At 40.6% G+C, this 27,924-nt stretch overlaps 2 long non-coding RNA genes across 2 annotated transcripts in view; one reads left to right on the top strand and one right to left on the bottom strand.

The window, feature by feature from the left end:
• Nucleotides 1–18,869, top strand: part of LOC112990317 (uncharacterized) — a 28,797-nt gene extending 9,928 nt beyond the window's left edge. Inside the window, exon 3 of the long non-coding RNA XR_003261051.2 lies at nucleotides 17,549–18,869. This is a non-coding gene — a long non-coding RNA (uncharacterized LOC112990317). The remainder of the gene's footprint in view (nucleotides 1–17,548) is intronic.
• Nucleotides 18,870–23,091: 4,222 nt separating this feature from the next.
• LOC112990357 (uncharacterized) lies at nucleotides 23,092–27,449 on the bottom strand. Its single transcript, XR_003261053.2, has 2 exons — nucleotides 27,050–27,449; nucleotides 23,092–24,306 (listed from the first exon to the last, which is right to left on the bottom strand). It is a non-coding gene; the product is annotated as an uncharacterized LOC112990357 (long non-coding RNA).
• Nucleotides 27,450–27,924: the final 475 nt, after the last annotated feature.

The following is a 27,924-nucleotide window of genomic DNA, read 5'->3' as shown; positions in this document are numbered from 1 at the left end:
GGATGTTCACTATAACTTCTGTTTTACAAGAGCCATTCACCAAAACATATAAATGCCTTAGCAAACTCTCAGTGTTAGTTTTGAAGCCAATGTAGAGTCAAATAACACAGATGTACTATCTTAATTAGTACAAGAGGTTACAGAGTTGTTAATACCTGATCTTGCAAGGCTGACAGAAAGGATTAAAGATTACAGAACTGGATGTCTGAAGTAGTGTGGATGTGGGCACTACTGCTTTTTTTTAAGCTCAAGTGAGCAGGTTGCCACATCACCCAAGTGAGGTAATGTGCTTGTCCGTGCTAGTCTGAGCATTCCTTGGATATTGGTTAAAGGATGCAAACAGTCATGGCTTGCCCTGGGGCTTGGGGTGGGAATTGACAGGAAGATCTTAATTCTATCAAACTTTGATTGGTATCAAGCTTTGTCAGAAATACTTGAAATAATGCCTAGCACTTGTGACTGCAAAATGCAAACTTTGTTTTCTAAATAGCCTTGCTGCTGCAGTGAGGGGGCTCTGTGGGATGCAGGCACATGGCACATGTCTAACACTGAGCACCACTGATCCTTGAGAATGGCCCTAAGGACACAAGTATGGCCAGCATGGCTGCAGTGACATGACTGTGGTCTGTAGAGCATGCACAAGGTCTGTTAGGTGGCAGCCAGAAACATATTTTTTTCCCCTCATCTTGAGACAAACTGAAATACCTGTTTCTGTATTGTTGGGATGCAGAACAGCTCTTGTGCAAGGGGCAGCAGAAAGAGGGAGGCATGGGTGCAGTCCTAGAAATCCTGCTGTGCTCAATGCTGCCTGCTGGGAGGACATGCGAGAGAAAGGGTCACTGCAGCCTGGGCTTGTTGCATGTGCTTTTGGCCATTACTGGAAACAGGATACTGGACAAGATGTACCTTTTGCAGACCTGTTCTTCCTAGCTTTGTCTAGCCTGTTGTGGTTCATGTTAGGAAATTCCTGGGACCCAGAGAGCCCTCTGCAACTGCCAGAAGTTCTAAAGGGGCAGCTGTGGTACAGGCAAGGCATAACAGTGACATTTTAATCCTGTTCATAGCTCTGATTTAGTGTTTGGTACAGTGTCTGAGGCCTTTGGCCACGCTGCTTCCATGAACAGTCAGTCCCTGCTATAAAATGTTTATAGCTTCAGGCCCTGATTCTGCAGTGAAGTGGCTTCAGCTGCATCTTTCAGGATATCTGTATCTATCAAGTAATACTCAGCATGTCTAAAGGTGGTAATATCTTGATGTAATTAACTTATTGTATTTTATGATGTTTGGTATGCTTCCTTGGCATCCAGAGGATCTCAGATCTTTGATCTAGAGGTGGTGATTTATTGGGCAATTACACATCTAGGTGCAATCAGTCATGTGGGAGAGAGGTGCTGTGATCTCAGCAGTCTGAGGAAGTGACATGGAAGGACTTTTATCAAATGAAGGGGGGGGCTGATGGATGGGAAAGGCAGGGAAGTATTGATTCAAGCCAATATATTATATTCTACATTAATACTGTGCAGACAGTAGCAAACGGAGACTATGCAATAGTGTTAGTGGTTTTTTCCATGATGAAGAATTGCCCTTCTGTGAAGTATGATTTCAATGAGGAATGATGCTTTGGGACATTAAATGATTTCTTATGGAAATGTTAGTTCTTTCACTGAACAAAGAAATAAAATGCATAATTATTATCCTAGTGTTAACAGCAAGAAATGGTGTGAGATGAGTCCTCTTGAGCATATGGCTTGGAAGAAGTTTTGTGTGTGTGCTGCTCTGTATTTTTTGGGATGACCTTGGAGAGTATGTGACTAGCCAGAGTCTGTTCAAGTTAGCCCAGCTGGTGATAGCCTATGGTTATTTTGTCACTTCAAGAACAAGAAGCTGCAGAAGTTGCAGTATATTTCTATAGCTGCATTAAAATTAATAGTAGTTTAGGGTGTCCCCTTATGGATAAACTGTATTGCAGATCTTAGAATTAGACAGTGAATATGGAAAGGTGATGTCAGGAGAAAATTCTTGATGTGCTTAGCCCTGGTGACTTTACAAACTGCAAATTGCTTCTGAATCAGGGCCAGACTATGCATTATGTGGCATGGGCTTTCCTCATCTATTACTATTTTTTAGTTTGAAGGTCACTGCTTTGAGCTTAGGAGAGGCTTTTCTGTTAGTGACAGATGCATCCTTCCTGCTATATAATATACTGTGTAATACTGGGTTTATTAATGCATCACCAGAGTTCTTCCCATACTCATTAGGGCCAGATGGTGATAGGAGGAACTTGGGCTTTAAAAATTACCTACCTCTTTCTCCCCTGGTCCCCACCATGAAAACGAAGAAAAAGAAAGGGAAAGGATTAATCTTAAACCACAAGTGCATCAGAGTTGCTCCCTGCCTCCAGAAGTCCTTAAGAAGACAACCAAATAATGAGACTAGTGTAAGAGACCTTGACTTGTGTTGACAGAAGAAAGGGTAAACCACTGTGCAGTGTTTTTGTTTTACTAGGGATCAGGCTGCTTTGTACAGGATATAGCATAGCCTTAGACTGGCAGCTGCTGATGGAGACTATTTTAGTTCAGCAGACCGCAAGTGTGTGTCTTTTCAATGGAGCTGGGGATCTGTACCAAAGAGTCAAGGGGTTAGCATGCTTTTGCAGACTTTGTGTGGCTTGCATTTCTACACAGCCTCAAAACTGGAGGAGAACAATTGACACTGTCAGCCTACATAAGTTAAAACATACTGAACTTTGCCCATAATGATGAACTTTCTTATGAATAAAGTGTCCCTATTTCCAGTAGATTAATCCTTCCAGGCCAAAAGGAGCCAATGCCACTTTGCTCTTGGCATCAGTTATCCAGTTGCTTAACATGCTTTGCTTGAGGTACATTGTTGATTTCTTCTAAGTTTTCTGTGACAAGTGTCCCTGTGAAGATATGTGGAGACCTTGATACTACTACTTCTGAGCCTGGGTTCACATCTTTTTCATCTTCCCTTGTCAGAAGACTGAAGACTTTCACCTGGGAGTTGCCTACATGTCACAGGTGGATGGAAGTTGTTTTCAAGTTATGTGGATAAAAATGCTGTGAGGAGGATACTTTAGAAGGCTTGCCCTGCCTGTTCCTCAGGCAATTAAACTGATAGGAAGCTTAGAAGAAAATGGAAGCAAATTTCTGGGAAATTTCTTAACCTTATTTTCATACACTTTCATTCTATATTTAATCAGAAATATTCACAACAAAAAGGATTAAGTGGAGCTATTTAAGAGTTTTAGGATATGTGTCTGAGTCTGTTTCTAGTAACTGAGTGTTTCAGTCAAAGCTGATATACTGTCCAGCTGTACTGGTTTTCTGCTTACTGCAACTGTGCCTACAAATGCACACTTTTGCAGAATTCCCTCAATACTGGCACAAAGACGAGTCAAGAAATCTGCCTTATCGTCAGAAAACTGCCTTAGGACAGCAGGCCCGATAGTCTCATCCATCATATAAGTGTTTGTACCAATTCTACTTTGGATCCTGTTGGTTTTCTTGCTGGCACTGCTATGGAAGCAATGGTGTGAGCTCCCTGCTGCTGCCTCCAGGTGATCACACCTGCATCACTGAAACTAAAATGCAGGTAGGGTACTGCAGCCCAACTGTCATCACTGTTTTACAAACAAAAATCTGATCTTCTAGAGAAGATGGATGTATTTTCCCTTGGTCCCCACTGGAGGTCACTGGAACATTGTTTACCATTGTCTTTTAGAACAAAGGAATTGCAAAACTGACATTTCATGAAACTAATGTTGTATATTTTCAGAGATTTTATCAATCTTACATATGAAAATAGATCTCTGGACTGCTCATAATCCATATGTGTAATATGTATTTCATAAGCATTTCTTATGCCTTGAGGAGACACAGGAACAATATTTATTTTATGAAATTATGAATTAACCAATAGGTATGCTGAGAGGCTCCTTGCAATGAGTTCTATATGCTCCAGCTTTCTTTGTTTTACCTTGACAGATGTGTCCCAAGTGCAGAAATATACCTTAAGACATTCTGTCTTCAAAAGTGGGGAACCTAAATGTTGCCATCACTGATCATTTTATTACATTTGTCTTTTGGAAAGACGATGAGCAATGTGGTCTTTTGCAGAGGCTATCAGATCAGTGCCAGTTCAGACCAGGAGAGGCAAAGAATGTTTTTTGATATCACACTTATCCTAGTTATGGACCTTCTAAAACACTTGGAATCCTCTGTACTTGATGTTGGAACAAAAGCAGATGCTTGACTAACAGGATCTAATTATCAACAATAAGAAAAGTTTGGCAACTAGTCACAGAATCAGCAATGAAATGAAACAAAGCTTTTCAACCCATCTATCAAAGTGTATGCAGTTGGTGTTAATAGACTGAATAATAATTAGTGTTAACTAAAAATATCCCTTTATTTCTCTGTGATATTTAAAACCAAGAAATACAGACTTCTGACTTCTGGGTGATACCAGCTTCAGTATAGCATTGGGATTTTTATTTTAGTCCTTATATGTAAAGTGCACATTTCCAACTTAGCAACTTATAATGATAAATCACGTATCATTCACTGTAAGGGATTTTTGACTACAAAAGTGCAGGCAGCCTGACCTGAGCAGTGTATTGGTCTCCACAAAATGTATGGGAGGGTAAGGGATGTCCATTTAAGATAGATATGCTTTTTTTAATTTTCCCCCCAGACAACTGGTGGATCCAAAAGGTCTCCTGATTATTTTTCAACCAAATGAATAGAAAAATGCATACATTAAAAACCTTAGAATGCAATGCTCTCCACAAACATTTCCTTTAGCTAGAAACACAATTTACTGTTGAGAAAGTTTGAGCAGAAGTTTTAACTATTTGAAAGCCAGTGGGGGACTTGGAGCACCAAGGGAATGGAGGCAGCTGAGACCACCTCTATAGCAGGCACTATGTAAGCATTTCTCTGCTGCACTTTCCTGATGCAGTTACCAAATATATCAGGTAGAGTCTGTCTGGTGAATATGTTAAAGTAATATTTCTCTTGGCTTGTGACAGTCATCAAAAGCTTCATGGGAAAGTTTTTAATAGCTGACAGTGTATTTCTCCATCTTCTCTGATCTCTCCTTCCAAGCCCCCTCTAAGCTTCCCATTCAGAAAGATAGCTAAGGAAAAACTGAGTTTAGCTATGTCAGGTAAATGAGCAGAGATATTGCATCTACCTTGAGACAGTGTAATTGATGTAGCGCAGCTCAGCAGGTTTGGAGGGAGTCCTGAAGGGGCCTCTTGCAGATGCTAAAATTGGTTTAAGCAGTGAATGGCCTGGCTGAAGTGTTTGCTTTGGAGACAAAGCACGTCAGCAGAAAAGTTAAATGGATGCTATCCCTTCCCCCCTGCCTCGGGGCCTGGAGATTGTCTTACTGGTGACTCTTACCGAACTGCTCCTCTTTGGTTTGTTTCTGATATCTGGGTGCTCAGAAGCTCTCTTGCTCCAAGTGGCTGGAGTCGCTCCTCTGTGCCCCATCTTCTGCAACCGAGATGTCATGTCCACCCTCTCTTTGTGGCAAAATGAAACAGCGGACTACTGAAGGCAAGTGGAAGAGCTGCTGTCACGCACTTAATGAAAATGTTCATATTATGAAGACTTCAGAAAAGTAATGCTTGATTATGTTGGGTGTGTAATTTTCTGAACCTAAATAATAGGTTCATCTTGAAGTGTTGATGAATGCAGGGACTTGAGTCTTGAACCACACAGATTTGATTAATGCATTAAAATGATGAGATGCTTGATTAGAATAAGAATGTATTTGCCTATAAGCTATCTGTAATATATTGTGCTTGAAAAAGATCCACAATGAATTTGTGAGCACTATGCTTTTGTGATGTGCAGTTTCAAATGGTGCAGGCAATCTCATGCTCATGGCTGGTATTGAAACAATGTGATATTGAGGTCTCTGCTCTCCTTGTTTGCACCTTTTGGCAGAAGTAGAGGTCAAGAAAGTTTGATATAAATAATTTTGCTCAAAACCATTCAATAGCAAATGAAAATGTCTGTCTTATAGGAGAAAGGTTATTGGATCATAGACAACTGTAATTTGTGGTAAATCATATGCAAGTGTAATAGGCCTATGGGCCCTGGCCCTGCTTTGGAGTAGAGAGAGAGCTTGTGACTAGTTGGTATTACACACACTTATTTTCCTGTGATTCTGTTAGATTGGTATATCAATATGTCACCTTTGTTCTGGCATGCTTTTTAAAGCATCTCCAATTATGAATCATCTTATATATGGAGTGAACATATCCTGGTTAAATATGGTTGTTATTTCCAAAGATCAAAGGTGGGGAGTGGAAGGATGAAAGATGAAGACTCGGGCTGGATTCAGATTAAACAGGGCATAAGTGAGCCATCATTACTTTGCCAGGCTCATTTCTGACCTATTGCCTTGACATTTTTTTTTTTTTTGGGGGGGGGGGGGGGGGGGAAGATCTACTACAGCAGAATCTAAACCAGGGCTGACATGCTTTATTCATAAAATCAAAGTAAAGATTGCAACAGAGCAGAATAGGGTAAAAGTTTCTCTCCAAGCATTTCTGTATACAATTGGTTTATGCTTCTAACTCTGCCCAGCAGCCTGGGGGGAGAGGGAGGGTCAGCTGTCAAACAGTTTTTCTCCATAAAGAAAGCTCCAAGGAACTGTCCCTGTAATCCTGCTTTTCCTATTTGTCAACTTCATCAGCCTTAGAGCTCAACCTGGTACTGAAAATCTACAGTGGTGGTGGTGACAAACTTTTCTGCATGGAAAGACCCTCCTGCATCCCAGGGGAGATGTAAAAATGGCCTAGTAGGGTATGTAGTTATGCAAGTGAGAGGCAGAGCTCTATTCACATCACAGTGCTGAGACTCTGAAACAGTCCTTTTTTCTTCTCTTCTGCTTTTACTTCATTTAAAAGCTATCCTTAAATGTTTGCACTAAAACCCTGGAGTCCTAAGAAAGAAGATGCAAATAACTTGACTGTTTTCCCAGGAAAGCAATTAAGAAACTGTGTTAATAAGAAATCAAGTTGTTTGTAAATTGTAATGGTTTAAAATGTGCCCTAGGGAAATCGCAAGCAAATAGGACATTTTGTTTCATGCAGACCTTTGCTAGCCAATCAGCTCCACCTATGTCATAAATGCGATCAATTAAAAATTATTTGGAGATGATGACACATTCTTTTCATGTGTCTAGCTTGAAGGATTTTGTAGCATAATTAGAGGTTAGAAGAAGAATGTCCTTTTATTTTCTTTCCACCCTACTTAGGAAAAGGGGAAAACATACTGCATCTTGCTGTAGTCTGGAAAGGTTAAAAGCAAAATCAGTGGGAAGGTGCACAGCAGTTGTGCGAGTTATGTTAACATTGCATACAATGACCAAAAATGGGTTTTACAGTGTGCTGATAGCCAAACAGTATAAATTGTTCTTATTTGAATATTGGGACCTGTCTCTAGTGTGGGTAACATTTATTGGTGACCTGTCAGTGGCTCAAACACTCATAAAAGGCACCCAGAATGAGATTCATCAACTGGACATTTCTAATGACTGAAGCCTGTGTTTGGTGCTCTAGTCAATGGAGAGACGCATCTCCAATAGGACAACAGCCCTAAGTTTTAAAATGGGATGAGTTGCTCTCTGGAGGTGCTGCTCTTTCTCCATTGATTTCTCATACCTGATTATTTTAGAGTTGACTTAAAACACACACTTCATGTGAAGTTAACCCTAGTATGCGCACCCAAACTATGCTTTCCTGCAGAGAAAATACTATTTGAACTGAAGTGAACTTGGCTGACAAAGGCCACAGCTGGTGGCTACCTCACTAACCAGGGCAAGTCTGCACTCAGGCATCTGTTTGGGTCTGGTTAATGCTGCTCTATGCTGCTTTCTAAGATGGTAACGGCTTGGAGCTGCTCTTGATTTACACTGCTGAAATGAAGTCTGATGTGGTATTCTACTGGCAGGTCTACTCTGTTTTATACCTGATTTGTGTATTTCTTTTGTATCTTCTGAGGTGATAATTTCTCTGCTCCTCCTCTTGGTGTGCATGCTATAGTCTTTTGTACAATCTTCTTAGTGAATTGATGCAAGCTGATACAAGTTAGGCCTGTACTTTGGAATATGATGTGAATACAGGTGGAAGTTTGGAAGCAAAAATATTAAAAACTCAAATTTTTATTTTCTTTCAATTTCATGATTGCAAAGTCCATTTCATCATTTCAAGGCCCAGCTTGTGCTTTTCAAATACTGGGGTTGGCAACATTCCTTGCTGTGGCTTTCCTTGGGAACAATCCTGCCAAGGAGCCTTCTGAGTTTCAGAATGTGCTAATATCTGATGCTTGTAGATGTCCGAGTTTGAGCAGAGGTTGTTTTTTTTGTTTGTTTGTTTTTTTTACTGACTTGGTAGCTGAGGAAAACATTAATGTGACAGGAATACAAGATAGAGAACGTGAGGCAGAATACTTGTACATGAGGCAGGCAGGTGAAAAATAAGAGGAACTGACTGACTAAGATGTTAGTGTTTACTCTTACCAGGATATGTGATATGCATGTGGTCTCCATAGGGCAGGATTACTGTAATACATGGAATTGCTTCTAGTTTTCTGTAATGTATGTCTACATATAAATGAAAATCAACAGAAGGTTTCATTATTGCTGTGACATGTTCCTTCCAACTTGTTCACTCCTATGATTATTACAATTTGTTTCTCTTGAAATTTCTGTAAAGCATGACAAGATGCCAAAGTTATGGTGAGTTACACAAAGGACTCCTTTGCATATTAAAGACTTTATATTGTCACTTGACTAAATTTGGGAAAACATCTACCACTGTGAATGTCATTAGAGAAATATGAATTCCACTGCTCATTACTGGGGTGCTGTGACAAATAGGTGGAGGAAGGACTGGCTGCATATTTTTTCCAGACCTTGTTGATGTTCATTTTACTTCTCCCCATCTCTAGCAGTCTCAATCCCTTGATAATAAATGCAGCTAGCATATGAATAACCCCCATACTGATTTTTCTCCACTGGAAGGAGCAATTTTAAAGAGGAAGGAAAAAAAGAAACATTGAATGTGTTCATTATTGATAATCGTAGATTTATTGTGGGCTTTCAGAAAAGCTGCTGCTTTAAAGCAAACTGCTTTTATCTCCTTTTATCTCTTTTGTTTGCCTAGTTGATTTTGTGGGTTTTTTGTTCAGTGGCTTATGTAGGTAGAGGCACTTATTTGCATTTTTCTGCCTCTGCTAGCAGTGGAGAGGTCCAACGGGAGTGCACAGGGAAGTGTTTTGCAAGTATAGCAGTATGCAGGGTGCATCAGACCTGGCCGCAGGTACCGACCTTTGCAGCCCCTCTGTGCGGCTGGCTCTGCTCGTGCTGGGGGCATCGTGGTGATGCTGGCTCGGTGCAGCCCCTGCCCTGGCTGCGGAGCTGTAGCTGTTCCTGGTGCTTTTTTTTTGCAAAAATGTGCAAGTGTGCAACTCCCTTGCTGTAGGAACAGTGAGAGGGGGTTGGCTCTTGCTCAGGGTCCAGGATTCCTGGGTGAATTTTTTTTCTCAGCCTGAGAAGGCTCTGACTCAACTCTCTCATTGACCAGGAAATGTCCTTCTCTCCAGGGCTGTTTTCTTAGAGCTCAGATGTTCAGGCACTTTCTGGATCAAGCCTTAAGTTTCTCTGTACTATGAAAAATGAGGTTTTTTCCTACTGCCTGTGGATCCTGAGTGTATACATTTGATATGAGATAATTAGCTACCACTAAGTAATAGACACCACAAGTATTCTTGACAGAGCAGTGTAGGTATTGGATGGAAATGGGGAGGGAGAACAGCTGTGTTACTCTGTGTTCTAGCTGCCCTCTGCTTCCCAAGTTTTAACCTAAATCGGTGTCAAAACCAGCACTTTCTTGGGAGCTTTCAAAGTGGCACAAATTCATCATGCTACTTTTGTCAGGTGTCACTGACCTGTTACAAACAGAAGTAAAAATATGGTGCAATATAGAGGCTAAGCTGGAACAGAGCTGTGTTCTCTTGCATGCTAACCGCTGCCTTGATTTCCTCGTGCATTCAAAAGCTTTATTTTGGCAGTGGAAGCAGATGTGTTAAAACCCATGAGTTAAATATGATCAAAACTTAGAGCAGAGGAAAGGAAAGGAGATTAATGTGTTTCTCTTTCAGCAGGTGCTAGACCTGGAACTCTGGGGCTGACTCCTGTAGCAAGCTTTGGGCTCAGCCCCAGCTTTAATGCTCTGTGTCACAAGGGTGTTGAGGCTAGTGCGAGTGCCTGCCTGATCAGCAACCCAGCACTAGCTGTGAAACTGGCCTGGGGTGACGACTTCTGCTCCCAAATGCTCAGGTCATCCCAACCTCTGCTAGTCTCCACATCCTCTCCTGTCTTGTCTGCAACTGCACCTAGAACTCCTGTGTCTCCTGGAGACACTCCTTGTGTCTAAATGAGGTAGAGAATTGTGCAAAACACTTTTTTTTTTTTTTTTTTTTTCCTTAGCCAGACAGCCAAAGCCTTGAGAAGCAGCCAATTACTACTGAGTACTTCAAGTGCTGCTGAGGGTCCTGACTTTTACAGAAGCTCTAGGCTTCTACCCCTTGGGAATCAGACTTCTTGAAAGCATTTTGCATTTGACCTTATTTGTAAATATTTAAAAGCCTTGACAAAATGATGGAGAAATTGACTTAGCAACCAAGAGTGTTTCCAATCTGGTCTTTTTTCAGCCTGTGTGGTAATACCTCATCTCTCGTTCTTGCTTGCATTTCCCCATACTGTTGCAGAATGCCTGTCTTGGGCCTAGGGTTGAAATGTTCTTTGCATGCTACGTAATTACATTGTGTTGCAAGAAGCCAAGAGGAAAAGGCAGGGTGTGTGTGGGGGGGGTTAAATCAGATGAATTCCCATTGTTCCTTTCTGCTGGTTTAAAGAAAGTTGTAGACAAGGTAATTATCAGTGTTTTGTTTCATTGATTCCAGCTTTCTTCTTGAGGGAATAGAAGCAGTTGGTGCAGTGCAAGGGATGGGGGTCAGGTGCATACTGACTAAGCCAAAACATGAAATGTAGGAAACCAGAAGAATGGGAATCCATACTAAAAAGCCCAAGGATCATGAATTTCTCCTCTGGGTTCTGACCTTTCTCAGTGCACATCAAAAGGCAGAGATAGTCACCCTGGCCTTGGAGTTGTTAATGTTAAAGATGTTTAAAGTGCAAGATATAAAACTGGGAGGCACAGACCAGATGTGCTCATTCACCTCTCTGCCCTTCAGTCTCCAGAAGTTCCAAAATCTCTAATTAAAGTAGAAAATAGGTTCAGGGAAGGAGCAAATGGCATTAGGAATCAGGAGGTGTGAATGTGCTGCCACAGGAATTTGAACTTGTTTCACCCAGTGTAACCTCTTCATGGGCCCTGCAAGACCACGGTGCTGTCCTCTTAAGAGGAAGGCTGCTAGGAGAGATGGAAGAGGTGGTGGAGGGATCATCATGGGGCAAGTGGGTCACAAGCCCATGCTTGGTTCTGTGCAAAGCATACTTGTTGTTTCAGCAATTAGCTCTGCTATATGAGTGATTGCAGGGAAGCAGCACTGACCCAAAGGCCCATGAAATTGAGAGAAGCAGCAGGTGCTCAATACATTGAAAAATCAGGACCTTCAGTTGAAACCTCCTGTTCACTTTTTCCTCCTCTATCCAGAGATGAACACCCTTGAACTTGAGAATGTTTGGAAACAAACACTAAAACCCTCTCTGGAAATTAAATCAAAAAACAAACAGGAAGGCTCCAAACTGTTCTGTGCAGTAGGAAAGGAACAAAGACTCCCTAATATCTTTGCCAAGATGAATTGTATAGATGGATATTACAAAAGCAGAGCAGGGAAAATGCTACCCTGCTGACAGAGCAATGGTCTAGCTTTGCTATCTGCTTGTTTTAGAACTCTGAGCAAGTCATTTTTCCCCTCTGGTTTTTGTTCTCCATTTGTAAATTATAGTTTCCTCAGTAAAACACAGACCTAGGAGGAGAGTACTACATAAGAGCTTTTTCACATGAAGGGCACAACTGGTCAGTCAAACACATGGACACTTAGTGGCATAATGGCTAAAGAGATTTGCAGGTTTACAAGTGAAAAAGCTGATAGCCTTTACCAAACTACCAATAAGAAATTAAAGAACTGAGAACTATTTTCTGATCAGATTGAGTATGGTATATCTATGCAGCTAAATACTTGTGATCTTGGATTTTCCTGTATATGTGAGTGAAAACTTAGCTGAGCATCAGTTCTGTGACACTGGAGGAAAAGCAGAATTGAATTAACTGTATTTTTTATAAGTAGTTGGAATGAGCCAGGTAATTTGTGCAGAAATTGGTCAATTGTGTGCTCTCATTCAGTATTTTTTTTAGGGGGGACCTTTACCCTCCCCAATATGTTTTTTTGTTTCTGAAGCAAAAGTTATTTCCCAAAGGTGTCTGAGTATGTGTAGCTATATTTCATCCCCATAGCTAATTCCAACAAAGACTACTGAAACACAAAGTATCAGAAAATATTCTCTTTGTGTTCAGAAAGCGAAAACACATGCTCAAACCCTGTCATCAGTTCAGAGGCTTTTAATAACCTCCTACTTCACCAATCAGAATAATTAAACAGGCTCTTTATTTTAAATATTCATTGTGTCCAGATTCCATGTTTGGCTTTCTTGGTCAATTTGGTTTTTTCTAATCTGGGAGAAGGAAAGACTGTTCTCTGGTACTTAATTTGCATTAAAAACACTATAATTTGTAAGTAAATTGGAAAGCTTTTAAGTGAAGAGGGAACATCAGTGACTTGACAGTCAAAGCTCTCCTTTGTTTCTCAAGCATAATGTTCCAGAAAGATGCTCTTCCTTTCTTGCAGTTACATGGCAATAAGAATGAAGCCTTGTAATTTTTCATTAATCCATGGCTATTAGGAGACCAGTGGAAGAAGGAGCACCAGACATGAAAAGTGCAAAGTAGGCAGTATCTTGCCTATGCTATCTTTGGAAATTGATTTTAAATTCCTGCAGTTATGTAAGGGAGAGAAATTTGTTGTCAGATGAGATCTGACAAGATGAAATACGGCTAGACCCCAAATCGCCACTGAGGTGGAGCTGGGAAGGCCTTGGCTGTGCAGCCACAGCTGGGACCTGCTGTGTAGTGTTGCTTCCTGAGCCGGGAGCCCCATGGGGAGGCTGCTATGGGGAAGCTGTGCCTCGAGCTCCTGCCCAGTGACACTACTCAGGGCCTGGTGGCTGGAGAAGGGACTGTGGGATGGTCATACTCCTGCTTCTGATATAAAATTCCTATTTTCTACTTGGTAAATCTGGCCCAAACAAAATGTTTTACTGGTTTGACTTTAATGACCATGCTAACAGACCAGCTCTGCTTTTCTTCCTTTTTTGATATATCTGATTGCATGGACATTTCTTGAAAATCTTCCTTTGGTTGTATTGAAGATATTGGTTTTTCTGTTGCTTCCACCTCTTTAGAAGGAGGAGGGGGGGAGAAGAGTGAAATGCAGCAGAGAAGCTTATTTCAATGCAAATCCATTGTTGATAATTGCAGTTTTAAAGTCTTCTCAACCTTCAGCTGAATGATGATGAAAGAATAATGGCTGTGAATTATTAGCTGTCCCACTTACCTTGAAAATAGCTCTTGCATTGTTGTGATACTGATGTATTTATTTTTGTACATCTTCTTTTGTTTCTTTAACATGCGTGTGGTTCCTGTGGCTTTTATATTTTTCTGTACAAGCTCTATGATAGTTTTACATTCATATCTTTTTATTATGGGTATATAGGACTAAAATCAATTACATCTTTCTGCCTTCTGCATGATTTCAAAATCATCAGATCCACTTTTCCATTATATTATTTTGCTTTTGAGCCAGGATAAAGCAACAGAAATATAATGGTATAAAAATGAAGCAATGTAGAGTTAAGTCTAATGGGTTGGTTTCGTACTGCTTTGAACCTTTTATATTTGCGAAGGTGGGCTAGATCCTGAGCTGCTGTTAAGTTGCTTAATGTTGTTGAAGTCCAAATTTATACTAGATATGGGACTGGCACAATGAATGTGAAGCGATTACAAAATGGAACTGGAGTGAGGTAGCAGCATTTTACACTCATGTATTTCTTCTACTATAAATGACTGTACAGGTTGGGGGGGAGAGTAAAGAATCAAACCCAAGGAACTCTCACCCTGGGTATGCAAATGTCTGACAGTCTGGAGCAGCGCACAGAAAGGAGGCTACCTGTTAATTTTTTTGCTCTGGGTTTGATTTTGAAAATGTTTACAGACCTAATGGTAGTCATGAAACTTTTCTACAAAGGCAGAGAGACAAGTCTTGAATTGGCAGTAAATAATAGGAAGAGCTAAGGCTACTAAATGTGAATTCTCAAAGCTACAAGCTTTGTGGTTTTTTTCATGCTTAATATTAAACACTTTTTCTCTTCAAATCATGGAGTCTTCCTTGTAGGAAGCAGGAACTATAACTGATGCTTATATTTGCCATGGCAAAAGAATAGCAAATCGAGGTGGATCTGTTTCCACCTGTCTGAATCGACAGTTTGTCACCTTAATTTCTAAAGGATCAAGCATTTGCTAAAAGAGGGTAATTGGCTGGATGTGGAACTTGGCTTTCCAATTTAAAGGATTTATGATGTGTCAGGCTGTGGACATAAACTGTAACATGTTAATTCATGTCATGCTCATACATGTGATATGACAGTATAAGACAATTTGACTGCTAACATTTGGAAGGAGCAAGTGTCTGTAATGGAAAATGCCCACTGTTAATTCATATGGTAATTATCAAATGAAGTCAACCCCTCCCACCCCCTCAAAAAAAGGCAATATGGATTTGTTTTTTTTTCCTGGAAGTACCTGAACCACATGAGAACAAAGCAGCATTTTCCTTAGCAGGAGGCATTTGAGAGAGGAGGAAAGATCCTTGTGGCTTTGAGGATGACATTAAAGATAGTATTACTAATAACGGGCAGGTGAAGGGGAGCTGAGCCTTGGCTGAAAGGCTTTCACAGCCTGCCGAAGTAGCAAAGAGATACCTGATCTCCATCAGCAAGGTAGGACCACAGACTCCTAAAATATAAGTAGGAAGATAAATTATCAGTGTAAGAGGTTGAGTCATCTTCTGAAACCCTGGAGTTTAACATACTCTCCTTCTCACAAACCCTTTCATCAGCCACCTGCATGGGGCAGACTAGATTGGGAGAATAAGAAGCCTGGCTCATCACGGAGGGAATTACTCCTGTAAAGATGATGCACCTTTGATCTGAAGTTGCTGCTGGCTTTTATTACCCATGGTAGTCAAACATACAGTTGGTTCAGAGGATAAACATTGAGGTGTTGAGGGTGTGATTGTTTCTCAGCTGCCTGAGTGTTAGACCCTGCATGTTTTTGACAATGTGCCTCAATTAGGTCTTAAAAGTAAAACTGGTAGTACATGCTTTGTGAAAGTGGAGGAGCTGTGGTGGATTCCTTGGAGAACTGAGCTGCTCGATTTAGGCTTCAGCATGATGTTTCTCCACAAGGGAGCCACCAGTCACAATAATTACATTGCTGTCTTCTCATAATATGATTTATTTAGATGCTGCCTTATGAATTAATTCACTCTAATTGCTGCTCTTCTCACTGTAAATCAAGGTTTCTTGCTTTCTGGAGAGTAGTGAACATGATCCTACACTGAAGTAATTAGTCCAATTAGAAAGGAAAGCAGATGTGGAAAACCAATTACTTTCAGGAATATGTCTGCTCTTATGTAGTCCAAATGCTATTCAATCAAAATGTAATAGTAATTTAATAAAACATTGTTTTATTCATAAACTCTGTTCAGCATTAAGACTCCCCCTGGCTTTTTTGTAAAGAAGCCAGTTCCAGCAATCTTTGTGGCTGGTGAGTTGTCTTTTGACTTGCTCCTAATTTACACGCAAGTCGCAGCTCCCCTGGAAGAAGCCGTGTGGGTTCCCTGCAACCGAGAGCAGAACGGTGTTCTTCCTCCTCAGTGACACTAGACTGCTCGCCCTGCAGTGAGAATGAAATTAGCTGCTGTCCTGGGCAGTAGTAGGTTTTGTCAAGAAAATGCCCAACAGAGGTGGAAATGAATTGTTACATTTCACCATAGCTTTGCCCAAGGCTACAACTGCACCAAATGGGCCGGGCGGGAGTGAATCCCCCCGCTGCTGCGTGCACCATGAACGCCTGCCAGAGCTCCGCTAGTGCCTGCTGCTTGCACGGGGCATCCCTGACCCAGATGCAGACTTAGCAGCAGAACATTGTTAGGCATCCGGGGACAAAGATGTCTTGACCAAACACTTCAAGGGCTGCTGTTAATGCAAATGCAGAAGGACAGTATTCATTGTTGTGCTGGCAGTGTGAGTTCACAGCAAGATCTGGCCGGAAAAGTTTCAGTAAAACATTTTGTGGTGTCACTGGTAGGCACAGTGTAAGTCAGTCTTGCTTGACGATACCAGTGGAGTTGCACTGATTGATACTGGTTGAGGATTTAAATCTCTGAAGCTCAAACTACCTTGTAAAACTAAATCTAGAGGAGGAGAAATCCAGGCACGGAAAAGGAAGCATAGCATTTAGCAGAGATTTGAAAGGAAATTGCGAGCTGACAGCAGACAGTTGCAGGAGTTTGATCTCTATAAATACATATGAGATCTGGGTGGATGAGTCATGCTGCTCCAGATGAGTCTGGGAGAGGGGCTAGGGCTGCACTTGAAAAGGTGTGAGGAGTGGGAGGAAAAGGGAAATCAAAGAAAATGAGGAACACTGCAGAACTAGAAAAAGTGAGCAAAACTAGTCTGCTTTTTGTCTATACAACATACTCAGTTACACCGGTATTGGAGCAGAGAAGAGCCCAGCAATGAAGCTGCCTTATCTGCTGTAGCAGTGTGTATGGGGCAGGGTTGGTCTCTACCTCTCATCTTACGTATGAATTCTCTGGCGTTTACACTGATTTCAGCAGGAATTTTCAAGCTTGTATTAACTTGAGAGAGAACAGAATGAGGCCCAGTAGCATATAAATGTTTATTTTGCATCTAATTATGGTCCCACACAGCTTTTGTCCTAGAAAATAGCCCCAGTGTGACTTCGGTAGCAAAGGTACTCCCCACCTCTTCTGCTCAATGCAGGAATCGAGTCCAGCATTTGTGCCTAGCCTGAAGTAGCATCTAAAGTTCCTTGCTCACTTCTGTGAGAGAAGGGGAATCAGACTGCAGCCAGCACTTGTGATCAGATTTGATTAAAGCATTTTTCCAAACAAGTTCTTATAAACATTTCCATTAGGCAGGAGCCTGTGTGCTTGGAAGCAGGAGTTTCTTCTCTCTTCCTGCCCCCATCATGCCTCTCTCTTTGGAAAGAGGATTTATTCTACAAAGGAATAGAGAGGTAATCGATAAAACATTTAGTGCAAGAAATGGAGGGAAGCAAGTGCTCAGCACTTTTCTCTGTAATTAATTTAATAATGCACTTCTCTGGCTGTTACAGGGCCTTGTGGAGGGAGGCGCATCCGGAGAAACAAACACAGCGCATCTACAATGTGAGCGGAACAAAATTAGAATTGTCTCTTTGGGGTTTTTTAAAGCTCTTCATTAAAATACCTGCAGAGGAATTTTGCACTGGAAGTACACCCATCTATTTTCCTCTGTCTGCTGCGCGGAAGACAAGCATTCTCATAATTGGGCCATTAAAGGAGGTGTTGAAATGTTACTAATTGTCAAAGGCAATTAAGTGTAGCAACATGTCACAGGTAAATTAATGAGACTCCAGGTGTTCTGAACAAACTGCATTTATGTGAGTGTAAAATGACTTCTATTTTCTCTGCTACCTGTCTGCACAGTTTTGGTATTCCTTTTTTTGGGGGGGGGGGGTGCTCCATGATATACAACATATTGCACAGCCGCAGTTTCTCAAATTTAGAGGTGCTGTTGACCCATAACTACTATATTCTGTGCCTTTTGAAAATCAGGCTGTGTATGACTTTGCAGTTCACTGTTGGGACTTTTGTTTTAATGGTGAAAACATGTGCTGCCTTTTTGGCTCTCCATGCCTAGCTGTCCATGCAGGCTTGGGCTATTAGAGTTCAAATGCCTTTTCCATGCTGTTCAACAGCCCCATAGCAAGGCAGTGCAAGGAGGCACCTTCCTCCTATTTTATTTTAGAAGTCTGCATTCATACTTGTTATGCTACTTCTGTCTTATGCTATGCAAGTTTTGCCATGATCTAGTCTTGAATTACACTGAAATAGAGTTAAAGCAACTTTTTTTTTTTGAAATCACTGCAGTTGCTTTGGATGTACACCATAGTAGTTTGGCCAGAACGTGATCAGTATTTGTTTCTGAGCATGTTAGGTAGCTGATATTCCTTGATGTGATGTATTATTCATTCCTCAGCATAAGGGACTGCTTTTGGATGGTTGCTTTTATCAATAGCTATCTGTCTTCATCAAACATGTTTGACTTGCAAAGCTAAGGATTCAAAAGCAGCCAGGTTTTTTTTTAAAGGGTTTATTATACTGCAGAATAGTTTTGCTCATTTGGAATTTGGTTGTCATCTCTCTTCAAAGGATTAGTTTTAGAGGGAAGAAACAACTCATGAGATGGAAACAATATTGTACAATGTCATTTACTATATAAATACGAAGTCCTATATAAAGGCTCTTGATAATTCATTAGTCATCTGGAGTATAGCATATTAAAAATACTTTGAGCATAAATTTGTGTATTACTTCATGCTTGACATGCTGCCCGTGCATTCTTGCACCTTTTACTTCCTTATTTATATTTACAGCATATTTAGGAAATATCTAAAGTATGAACCATTATGGTGTAGCAAATACTTCTTCCAAAAATATTTTTTTTGAGTTTATTTAGAACATGGAATATGCATGAAAGCAGTGGTGACTTGTTATACTATAGCAATCTCTTTGCTTTGCTGTTTGTAGCAAGCCCCATCCATGTGAAGGTGGAGATGCCAGAGATGCACCAACAATATTGCAGTTCCCACAGTGATTCACATATAGCAATAATGGGCACATCTCTACATATCCTAATATGTGTCCTGTAACCACTCACTTTTACCAACTACCAGATAGACTACATAACCAGTTTTTCAAAATGTGATTTTTATTGCTACTTCACAGATACTAGAACTGGTAAAATATGAGGGAGAGAACATGCTACAACTTGTATACATAAAACAAGAGTCACAAATACATGGAGATGAATTTGGATCAGTGCATTGTTTTAAGTTTTGCATTCAGTAAAATACTAACTCTGCTGAAAAGTACAGGAGCCATATTCACAGAGTTCCTGCAAACACTTACTACAAATGGTAACAATACTGTTATCTTTATTGCTTCATGCACAGCTATTTGTGGGAAGACTTGCAGTGACGCATAATCATTGCTGGGAATAGTCGGTCTTAACTTTTGAACAGATCATGGGACTTATTTCCAATTACAGCTTAAGTTTAAAAAAAAAAATAATACTGAGTAACTGGATTGAGGGTGGCCAGCAGCTGTATCACTCTTGCCAAAAAAACATGGCATACTGCCCTCCCCCTGCAGTTTACAATACTGGAGATATTGCAAATACTGGAGGGACCACAAAAGGGTGGAACTGTCACATGGTCCCATAATTATCACTCTTTGTTTCTTTTCTGTTCTGATGCATTACATGCCCTCCCTGCAAAGAGATTTGTGATTGTGTGTACGTGCATGCGTGTGTTTGAGGGTGGGTGAAACCCTAATTGTATATTATTAAAATATTATGATTTTTTCCCCTTCCAAGCTGTAGGCAATATGTGGCACCTCCCTGATATCTTGTGCAGCTGGCTTTGACTGGCACTTACAAGGTTGTCTCCCAGGTGCTGCATCAGAAGTCTTTTGACACAGTGTCAGTAATTAAGTGTACAATTAAGAGAATGTCTGCAATTAAGTTCAATCAGTCAGTCAATCAAATCTACATTTCTAAAGGGCCTTTCATCCAAGCCTCCCCTCTGCTTAGGAGCTCTGTGCAAAGTTAACACCAGACACAATGCAATGTTTGTCTGAGTCTAACTCAGAGAAGACTATAAGGTTTCTATTATGGAAGGGAGGGGGTATTTGAGGCCTACCTATCTACAGAATAAAACTGATTTTAGGTAAGTAGTTTAGATGCAACAGTAAAATACAACTATTAGAAGGGTTGAAAACCTTTAGCATTTTCTAGTTGTCTGTCTCCTTGGGCATTCACCTGAACTTGGCTTGATGGTCAGTGTTATTTCTGATCTTTCTCCCTATGGGAAAAATCAAAAGGGACAGATATTCTGCTGCTATGAACTAGCCTAGTTTCACTGCATACCAGGCAACTCTTCTGACTCATGCCAGTTAGTTTAATTCTTGGTAGGGAAGGTTTTCTTTTTTGGAGTGACTGTGCACTTTTCAGGCTGAGCTATTTTATGTGTTGCCAAGCAAATGAATTTTGTGAGTGAAAGCATTACCTGGGTTGGTGTAGTTATTTTAAACAGTTTTTCTCAAACATAATAGCTTATACCATGCTTGAATTATTTGATGCACCTCACCGCAGTGTATCACTTACATATGCGGATGAGTCTGTGCTATACTTTGTGCCAAAGCCCTTTACGGGAATGCAGCAGCTCACAGGTTGAGAAGCACATGGTGAAAGGCACCAGTATCAAAGCACTTGATCTGGGCTTATAAATGCCCTTTGTTATGGGAGTCTAAGCAATGTGGTCTTCCTAAGTTAAAGGGGACGAATTTTGTAGTTGGCTTGATTCCTGATGCTGCTAATGGGTGTCTCTTTCCAGAAAGGGGCCTTCCTTGATAGGCTCGTCTCCCACATTGCTTTGGTTCATGTTCTGCAGTTCCTGAAATCAGAGCTGAGGATGTCAGTAATCGACAGTTCAAAGAAATATGCACAAGATCAACCTGTTTAAACTGGGTTTTCCATTCTCCCCTCCCTGAGTTGCAGTGACAGATACTGCTAAGGACTTGGTATTCACAAACGGCAGCACAAAAGGGTGCCAGGTTCTAAATTTTTCTATGTACATAATGAAACTGTGTCATTGTTAATGAGCCTGCAAATGCAAGTGTTTCTTGCAGCTAGGAAAGGGCTGTGTTTCTTTATGGATGTACTTGGTGTTAATAAGGGCCTTCTCACGAAGGCATGTTTACAATAATGCTACAGGTAGCAACACTGGCAACATCAAGAAAAAAGCTTTCGACTGGATCAGCCAAGCCTAGTTGGTGGTGTTAGCTTTTTTCCCATCTCCTTCTATTCACCTGGAAGCCAGTGTTTCTTGTCTGAGTCACCAGGTTGCCTGCAAAGGTCTGGAAATACTCAGTGTTTAGACTGCACATACAGTACTCAGAATAACCTGATTTTTTTCTTGTCTCTAGTGCTACATCAATGTGAGCGGAAAGCCATGGTTTCTTTGATAACAATCTTGCATTTACATAGCACCTGTCATCTCTTTTAAAGAAGTTTTACTAACTACATGGTATATTGAGAAAGAATTGCCCATAGCAGTGTGCGTCTCTGGCAGGTTGTCTGTTCTCTCCTCGTATTCATTGCTTTAATGTATGGAAAGCTGTTAGGCACAGTATACTTTTCCATATGGGGGGAGGGAAGGGAGAGCAAATGGCTAAGTAATATATTACTGGTAGTGCTGTAAATATTCCTAGCATATCATTAATACCCAACTGCGTATCCCTTCAGTGACAGGGCTCACAGTGCTGTACAGACAAGGGCCTCTTATACCTAGGGAAGGCAAAGGCAGCCAGGAAGAGAACAGCTCATACAACAGACACCTCAGTGCCTCTTTATCAGAACCAAGCAGGTTCCCAGTGCAGGGTGCTGCCCTCTGGGAGGTGGGCACCATCGCTTTGTACTGGTAAATGAGCAGAGGAAAGATGTGCAACTTCTGCTGATGCTTTGTGTATGATGCCCTTTTGCACATTCACTCTTTGTCTCAGTAAAAAGATAATAGGGGGAAGAAAAGCTATTTGATGTTTTTATCATCATCAAAACTCTAAGGAATGCTTCTGGAAGATCTCAGTCTTGCTGAAATGCTGTAAGGAAAAACATGATGTAAAAATTTTAGGATCTCTCTTGGACTGTTTTATATTTCAAGAAATCTATTGTAATGATTTAATTTGCAATCAAGAGTGTGGCTTTAATTATAATTAGCATTAAGAAGGAAAACTGCTTTTTGCAAGATGCCCAAGATGGGCTGTGTGTTATGCCTGAGAATGAGCCTGAAAAGAAACATCAAAAGCTTTGGGAACTTTTGCTGTTAACTAGAGGAACTCAGTATCATATTACATTATTATGTGCAGGCTGAAAGTTGGCTTTGAGCAGCAAATCCCTTGCAGTGGCATGCATTTGTGAGAAAAGCCATCAGCAAGCAGACTTTTGAATGCTTTAAAAAAAATCAGTCAAATGGGGGCAGGGGCAGAAGGATTAAGCAAGCAGCTGAGAAATAATACAGGGCCATAAATTATTGAAATTCAGTACTAAATCTATCAAAGCAGATAATATCCTAATGGTAGGACATTATTTGTTTTTGTTTTAAATTTACCAGACTTCATTTTTTGAGCATTTGTCTCAAGGTGGTGAGGACTCTGAAAAAGGAATTACAATGGGTGAATAATTAGTGTTAGATGTGACATTTTTGTGTTTCAAATATGTTTAACTGCATTAATCTTTGAGGAATTTACACTGACATCTTAAAAGATCCATCTCAGGCTCAGCCTGAAAAATCTAAATCCTCCCTCAACTTAGGCCTATTTATTTTGTAATAAAATAAATGTAAATAAGACTTAAGACTTTAATAGAGTCTTGCCAGCTTCTGAACTCACCATGGCAGGAAAACTAGATGGAAGCAGGTGTTACTAGCAGACTGCTTAGGGAAAGATCCTTTAGGAAACACAGCATTGCATGTGCACTGAAAGGAAGTTACATTCTGGTTTCTTTACTGAATATAGGGTCCTAGAGGGAAGATGACTGAAAGAAATAAGGTTACACATCTAACTTATCCACTTCAGGATTTAATTTCGTGCTAATAAGGTATTTGAGCTTTGAAGAAAGCAGCTTGTGGTCTTTGTAGACTTCTTAATCTTTTAAGTATTATGCAGAAAGTACATTTTTTTTAAATGGGTCCCTATTGGAGATTTTCAAGAAATACTCGGGTTATTAAAATGCTCGGTGTACTGCTTCTCTCCATTTCTCAGCATGCTTGATATCTGTTTGGATGCTTGGTGTATCCAAATTTCCATGAAGACTGTTTCCCTCCTTTGTGTCAGTGGGAAGTAGTTCCTCTTGTTGCTGGTTCAGCTCCATGTCTCTTGTGCTTCACGCCACTGAAATCTGGTTAGGTATGAGACAGACTCCGGTGGAATGAAGGACAACAGAACCCATGGATCATTCTTAATTCACTCAAAGTGCAGGCAAGTTTATGGCACACCTTTTAGAGAAGCATACCTGGTACATTTGTGGTGATGAAGTCATACATAGCAGGTGTGAAACTTTACAATCAGTGTTTATCTGGGCTGCTGTGGGCTGAAATTTTCATTTGCTTGCTGATTTCCCTATCCAAACCATTTCAGAAGTTGAGGCTATTTTTTTTTACTCATTTTAATTTTAGTCTGTAACAAAGTAGCCAATACAATTTGTAACATTAAACTGTGGGAACAACTTACTGAAGGATATGGCAAATTCTCCATCATTTGAAGGTCTTTAAACAAATATGAATTTCTCTAAATCATACTCTGTAGCTCAACTGTTTGGGCTTTTATGCCCTTTTATAAGGTAGATCAAACAAGATAATCAGTGTAGTCCCTTCTGACGCTGAACCTCTGAATCTACAAGATGCAAGGAATGCCCGTGGGCAATTTTCTTCTACATACTTGTCCCTTTTAAAGATCTTTGGCAACAAAAGGAGGTGTTAAGCTGCTACTTCCCCTTAACCTATATAGGGGAAAAATAATCTTGACTTGTTAACAGCCTTACACTGGATATGGTAATCAGGCTGAGGCTTATTGTAAAGTATGGACAAATAATAGTACAGAAAGAAAGATTGCTTGTTCAAACATAGTATTTCTAGCATACTGCTGTTCTTGCATGTTAGTATGTCTGAAAGGAATAATTTATATTATGGGGATGTGAAGATTCAAGTTATTAAACTCTAAGCACTGTCCAAACCCTCTAGAAGACATGTATCTTCTTCCAAAGAACTTCCCATCTCTGAAAGATAAAAGCAAAGAAAATGAAGATTGTCAAAAAATCTTTTTATAAAGAAAGACTGCATCTATTCAGTGAAGATCTTTCTAAGAGTCTTGCAGAGCAATCTGACTATAGACTGAGATTTTACCATCTTTTGGAGATGCCCTGGTTTTACCTGCAAAATTAATACCGAAGTTTGAATACAATGCATATACATAGACTTGCATGTTGCCTTTCATCTAAAGAACTTGAAATATTTTTTAAAAAATCCAGTGTGAAATCCTCAAATACCCTGAATGAAGTGGAAGCTCACCATTTCATAGCAAGGAATAGCAAATAGTTTCTCCTTCACAAAGCCACCAAATCATTTGATTTGGCTGCTTCACAGTGGCTATGAGGTCAAATAAGGGACCAAGGCCAAAGCTTCTGCTTCTGTGATGTCTGGAAAAAGCTGGGACTTTCAATGTTGCCTAGTGAAATGAAGTTCTGACTAGCAACAGGTTTTGGTAACAATCCCATGCACTTAGATAACTTAGGAAAATTTTAACTTGTTCTTTGGGATTTAGAAGAACAGATGGGTTGGGGTGCAAAAGCTTAATTGGACATGAACTGAAATGCTTGGCTGTACATACAAAAAAGGCAGAGATTTTTATCTCATCTTTTACTAAGTCATGGAGGTGCTGATAGAGGATTTAACAGAACAAATAGCTTAGGCTATTCCCCCTCCCTCATTCTTTCTCTTACTCTTTTCCCCCTCCCTTCCTTCCCTTTCATTTTAAATATAAACCTGCTGCTGTGTTGAAGCCTCTCCCTTAGTTTTGTCAAGACATGTTAAAAGCTGTTTGGATAGTTCCTGAGAAAGGGTGGCCTAGGCAGAAACCCATCAACAGAAATTCCTCTATGCAATCCTGGCTTATTTGAAATGCCTTTTATCAGGCAAGTTGCAACGAGCTTTAGTACTGTAAATGCCTAATGCACAGCCTCCAGCTATTAACCATTTAGGGAACCCGGTACCTGGACTCCACAAAGCCAGTATGCCTAGGAGAGAAAATAAACAACTGCAAGGCTTGCTTTGGCTTCCTTCAGGAACAGCTCAGATCATTAAGTGGAGGTTCTTATCAACAGAATCTTGCATTTTTTAAAAAAGTAATAACTTGAAATACCTGCTCCAGGGACCCACCTCTAACAGGTAACTAGCCCTCAGTCTTGAACAACCAATTTAAGGCATAGTAAAGGTTACCAGTATCTTATCTTTCAACCTTTAATTAATGAGACACCATTGGGTTTTTGTTTGTCCCTGAAGAGAAATCTTGAGCCAGGCTGCAGCCTTATGCATCTACCTAAGCAGCAAAGATCCACTGCTTCTGCAGAAGTGATGGACCTTTAACTAAAGGTCAAATAAAATTGTACTGGACTCCTTTGTGAACTTTAAAGTGAGCGAAAGTTTCTATATTTGTCTACAGGGGCCAGAGATAGAGAGATGCTTTGAGCCAAAGCTTGTTGTGTTTCTGTTGTATTAAATGGACTTTGCATTAGGCCTGGTGATTGCAAGCCCTTGAAACTTTCAGTGCAATTAAACCCCCCTCCTCCCTTGCAAGACTGCTGTGCAGTGTAAATGCAGATGTCCTGCCCTAGCTTCTGAGGGAAAGCCTTTCCCCGTGGAGCTGACTGCTTCTGGCTTTTCAAGGAAAGGCAGCTTTACATTCCACTTAATTTAGAGCGAGCTGTACAAACAGATTAATAAGCTAAATCTGTGGTTGGCTTTACAAACTGGCATTACTATTAGAGGGGAACCTGATTTTGTAGCAGTAGCTAAAGTAGTTTGTGAAGCTCACAGTTCTTGGTTTTAAAGGTTAATGAGATGGCCTTTGGACTCTTCTCTTAAGCTTGTACACAACAGCCAGTGGAAATAAGACATGCACACCAGCAAAAGCAACTAAAGTCCCCTGGCTCCTCAGGTTTTGGAGATAAGCTCTGCTCCTGAAGGAAAGAGCCTGATTAGTCTGATGTCTAATATTTCAACATCCATAATGCCACATTAATACAATACTTTAGAACTTCAAAGCACTTTGCAAACATTGTCAAACTAATGTGGGTTAAAGTTGCATTCTTTATAAGGAAAAATAACAATCATAACCTGGAGTTCTTTAGAGTGACTACTTTCATAAGTCTGACTTTTTCATGATATATCTGGATATATAAGAATATATTTTTCAAGTCATTAGCATAGAAAAGTAAGAGAAGGAACAACTAATTGAAACTGAGCTACACTCTTACATGTGGTAGTTCAAGTGGTAGATCAAATTTGGTATTCATTGCACCAGTATAAATCCAGAGCAACTCCTTTGGTTTCAACTGAATTACATTGTCCCTGAAGACACGTGGTATTGTGCATGGTTCTTATCAGTTTAGGAAATATTTTTGTTTAGGGTTTAATTGCTGGTTTGAATAACTTAGCTATTATTTATGACTTAGAACACCCATGAGAAATGCTTAAGATGCTTCAATTTTTCCTTTTAAAAGCTGTTCCCTGGCCTCAGTTTCCAAACAGCAAAGGGTGACCACTTTGGTGTTCATATCAAATAAATAGCACTTTTGCTGTGTAAACAGCTTTAATGCAGCCTGTTACAACCTTCTGTATTTTCTTTCCAATGGAGTAACTTTCCAAAGAACCCATGTCTATAGGAAGACTCCCAACGACATCACTCTCACAGTTAACAAGTTATGAGATATATAAGAACACGTGGTCATACTGTTCACTCACCTGTCTTGGTTACCTAGGTAAAATCTCCGTCTTGCAACAGCTTTGCATAACTTTAAACCAAAATAAAATAAAAAATAACTAAGAAGACAGAAAAGTAAAAACAGCTGGTAAATACATTCAGGGACTCTTCTTTTCTCCTCTTCTCTCTTCGAAGGGAATTCCAGAGAAAGTGAAACAGGAAAACGAATGGTCCTTTATTAAGGTTGCGCTATGCACTTGGTTGTCTTGTCCAACAGACAGACTGGAAACAAGTAAGAAGATGCAAAAAGGAAAGTTTTGTTAGGGGAGGGGGGAAAGTAGGAAGAGAAGCAGAAACAAATGAAATAGTTTTCTTAAAAAAGGACAAGAAACCTTTAAAAAAAAAAAAAAAAAAAAAAGCAGCAGAGCTGGAGAAGACAAGTTCTGCCCATTTTAAGGTGGTGTCCCCCAGGTGCTGTCTTTATTTACGTGCCTGCTCAGGAGGGCTCTGGTTACGGGGAGGCCCAGCCAATGGAGAGGGCACTGCGTGCCGGCTCCTCCTCTGCGGCACGGCTGCTCTGCTGGCCAGGACAGGCCCTGGCTTCCAAATGGAGCCAAGCCGGCTCCAGGGGGGCACTGTAATCAATCCTGGGCAAGACTAAAGCAGGCTGGATGACTCCAACCCTTGTGTTAAGTGAGGGGCTTTGACTACCCTTCAGCTTGAGGAGAGGGGTGAACTGGGGGAGCCCAGGCATCCTATCCTCGCTCATGGGTCCTGGTTTGTGCATCGCGTTTAGCGTCTGCTCCCTGACTTGTCGGCTCACGTGGCGGGCATGCCCGACTCCCCTGCCGACTGCTGTCTTGCTCACTGGCAGAGCTGAGGAGAGTTCTTGAACTGAAATATTTTGGCGAAAAAA

This window comes from Dromaius novaehollandiae, chromosome 27 (genome assembly GCF_036370855.1).
Source record: "Dromaius novaehollandiae isolate bDroNov1 chromosome 27, bDroNov1.hap1, whole genome shotgun sequence".
NCBI classification, from domain to species: domain Eukaryota; kingdom Metazoa; phylum Chordata; class Aves; order Casuariiformes; family Dromaiidae; genus Dromaius; species Dromaius novaehollandiae.
This window is presented reverse-complemented; position numbering and strand designations above follow the sequence as displayed.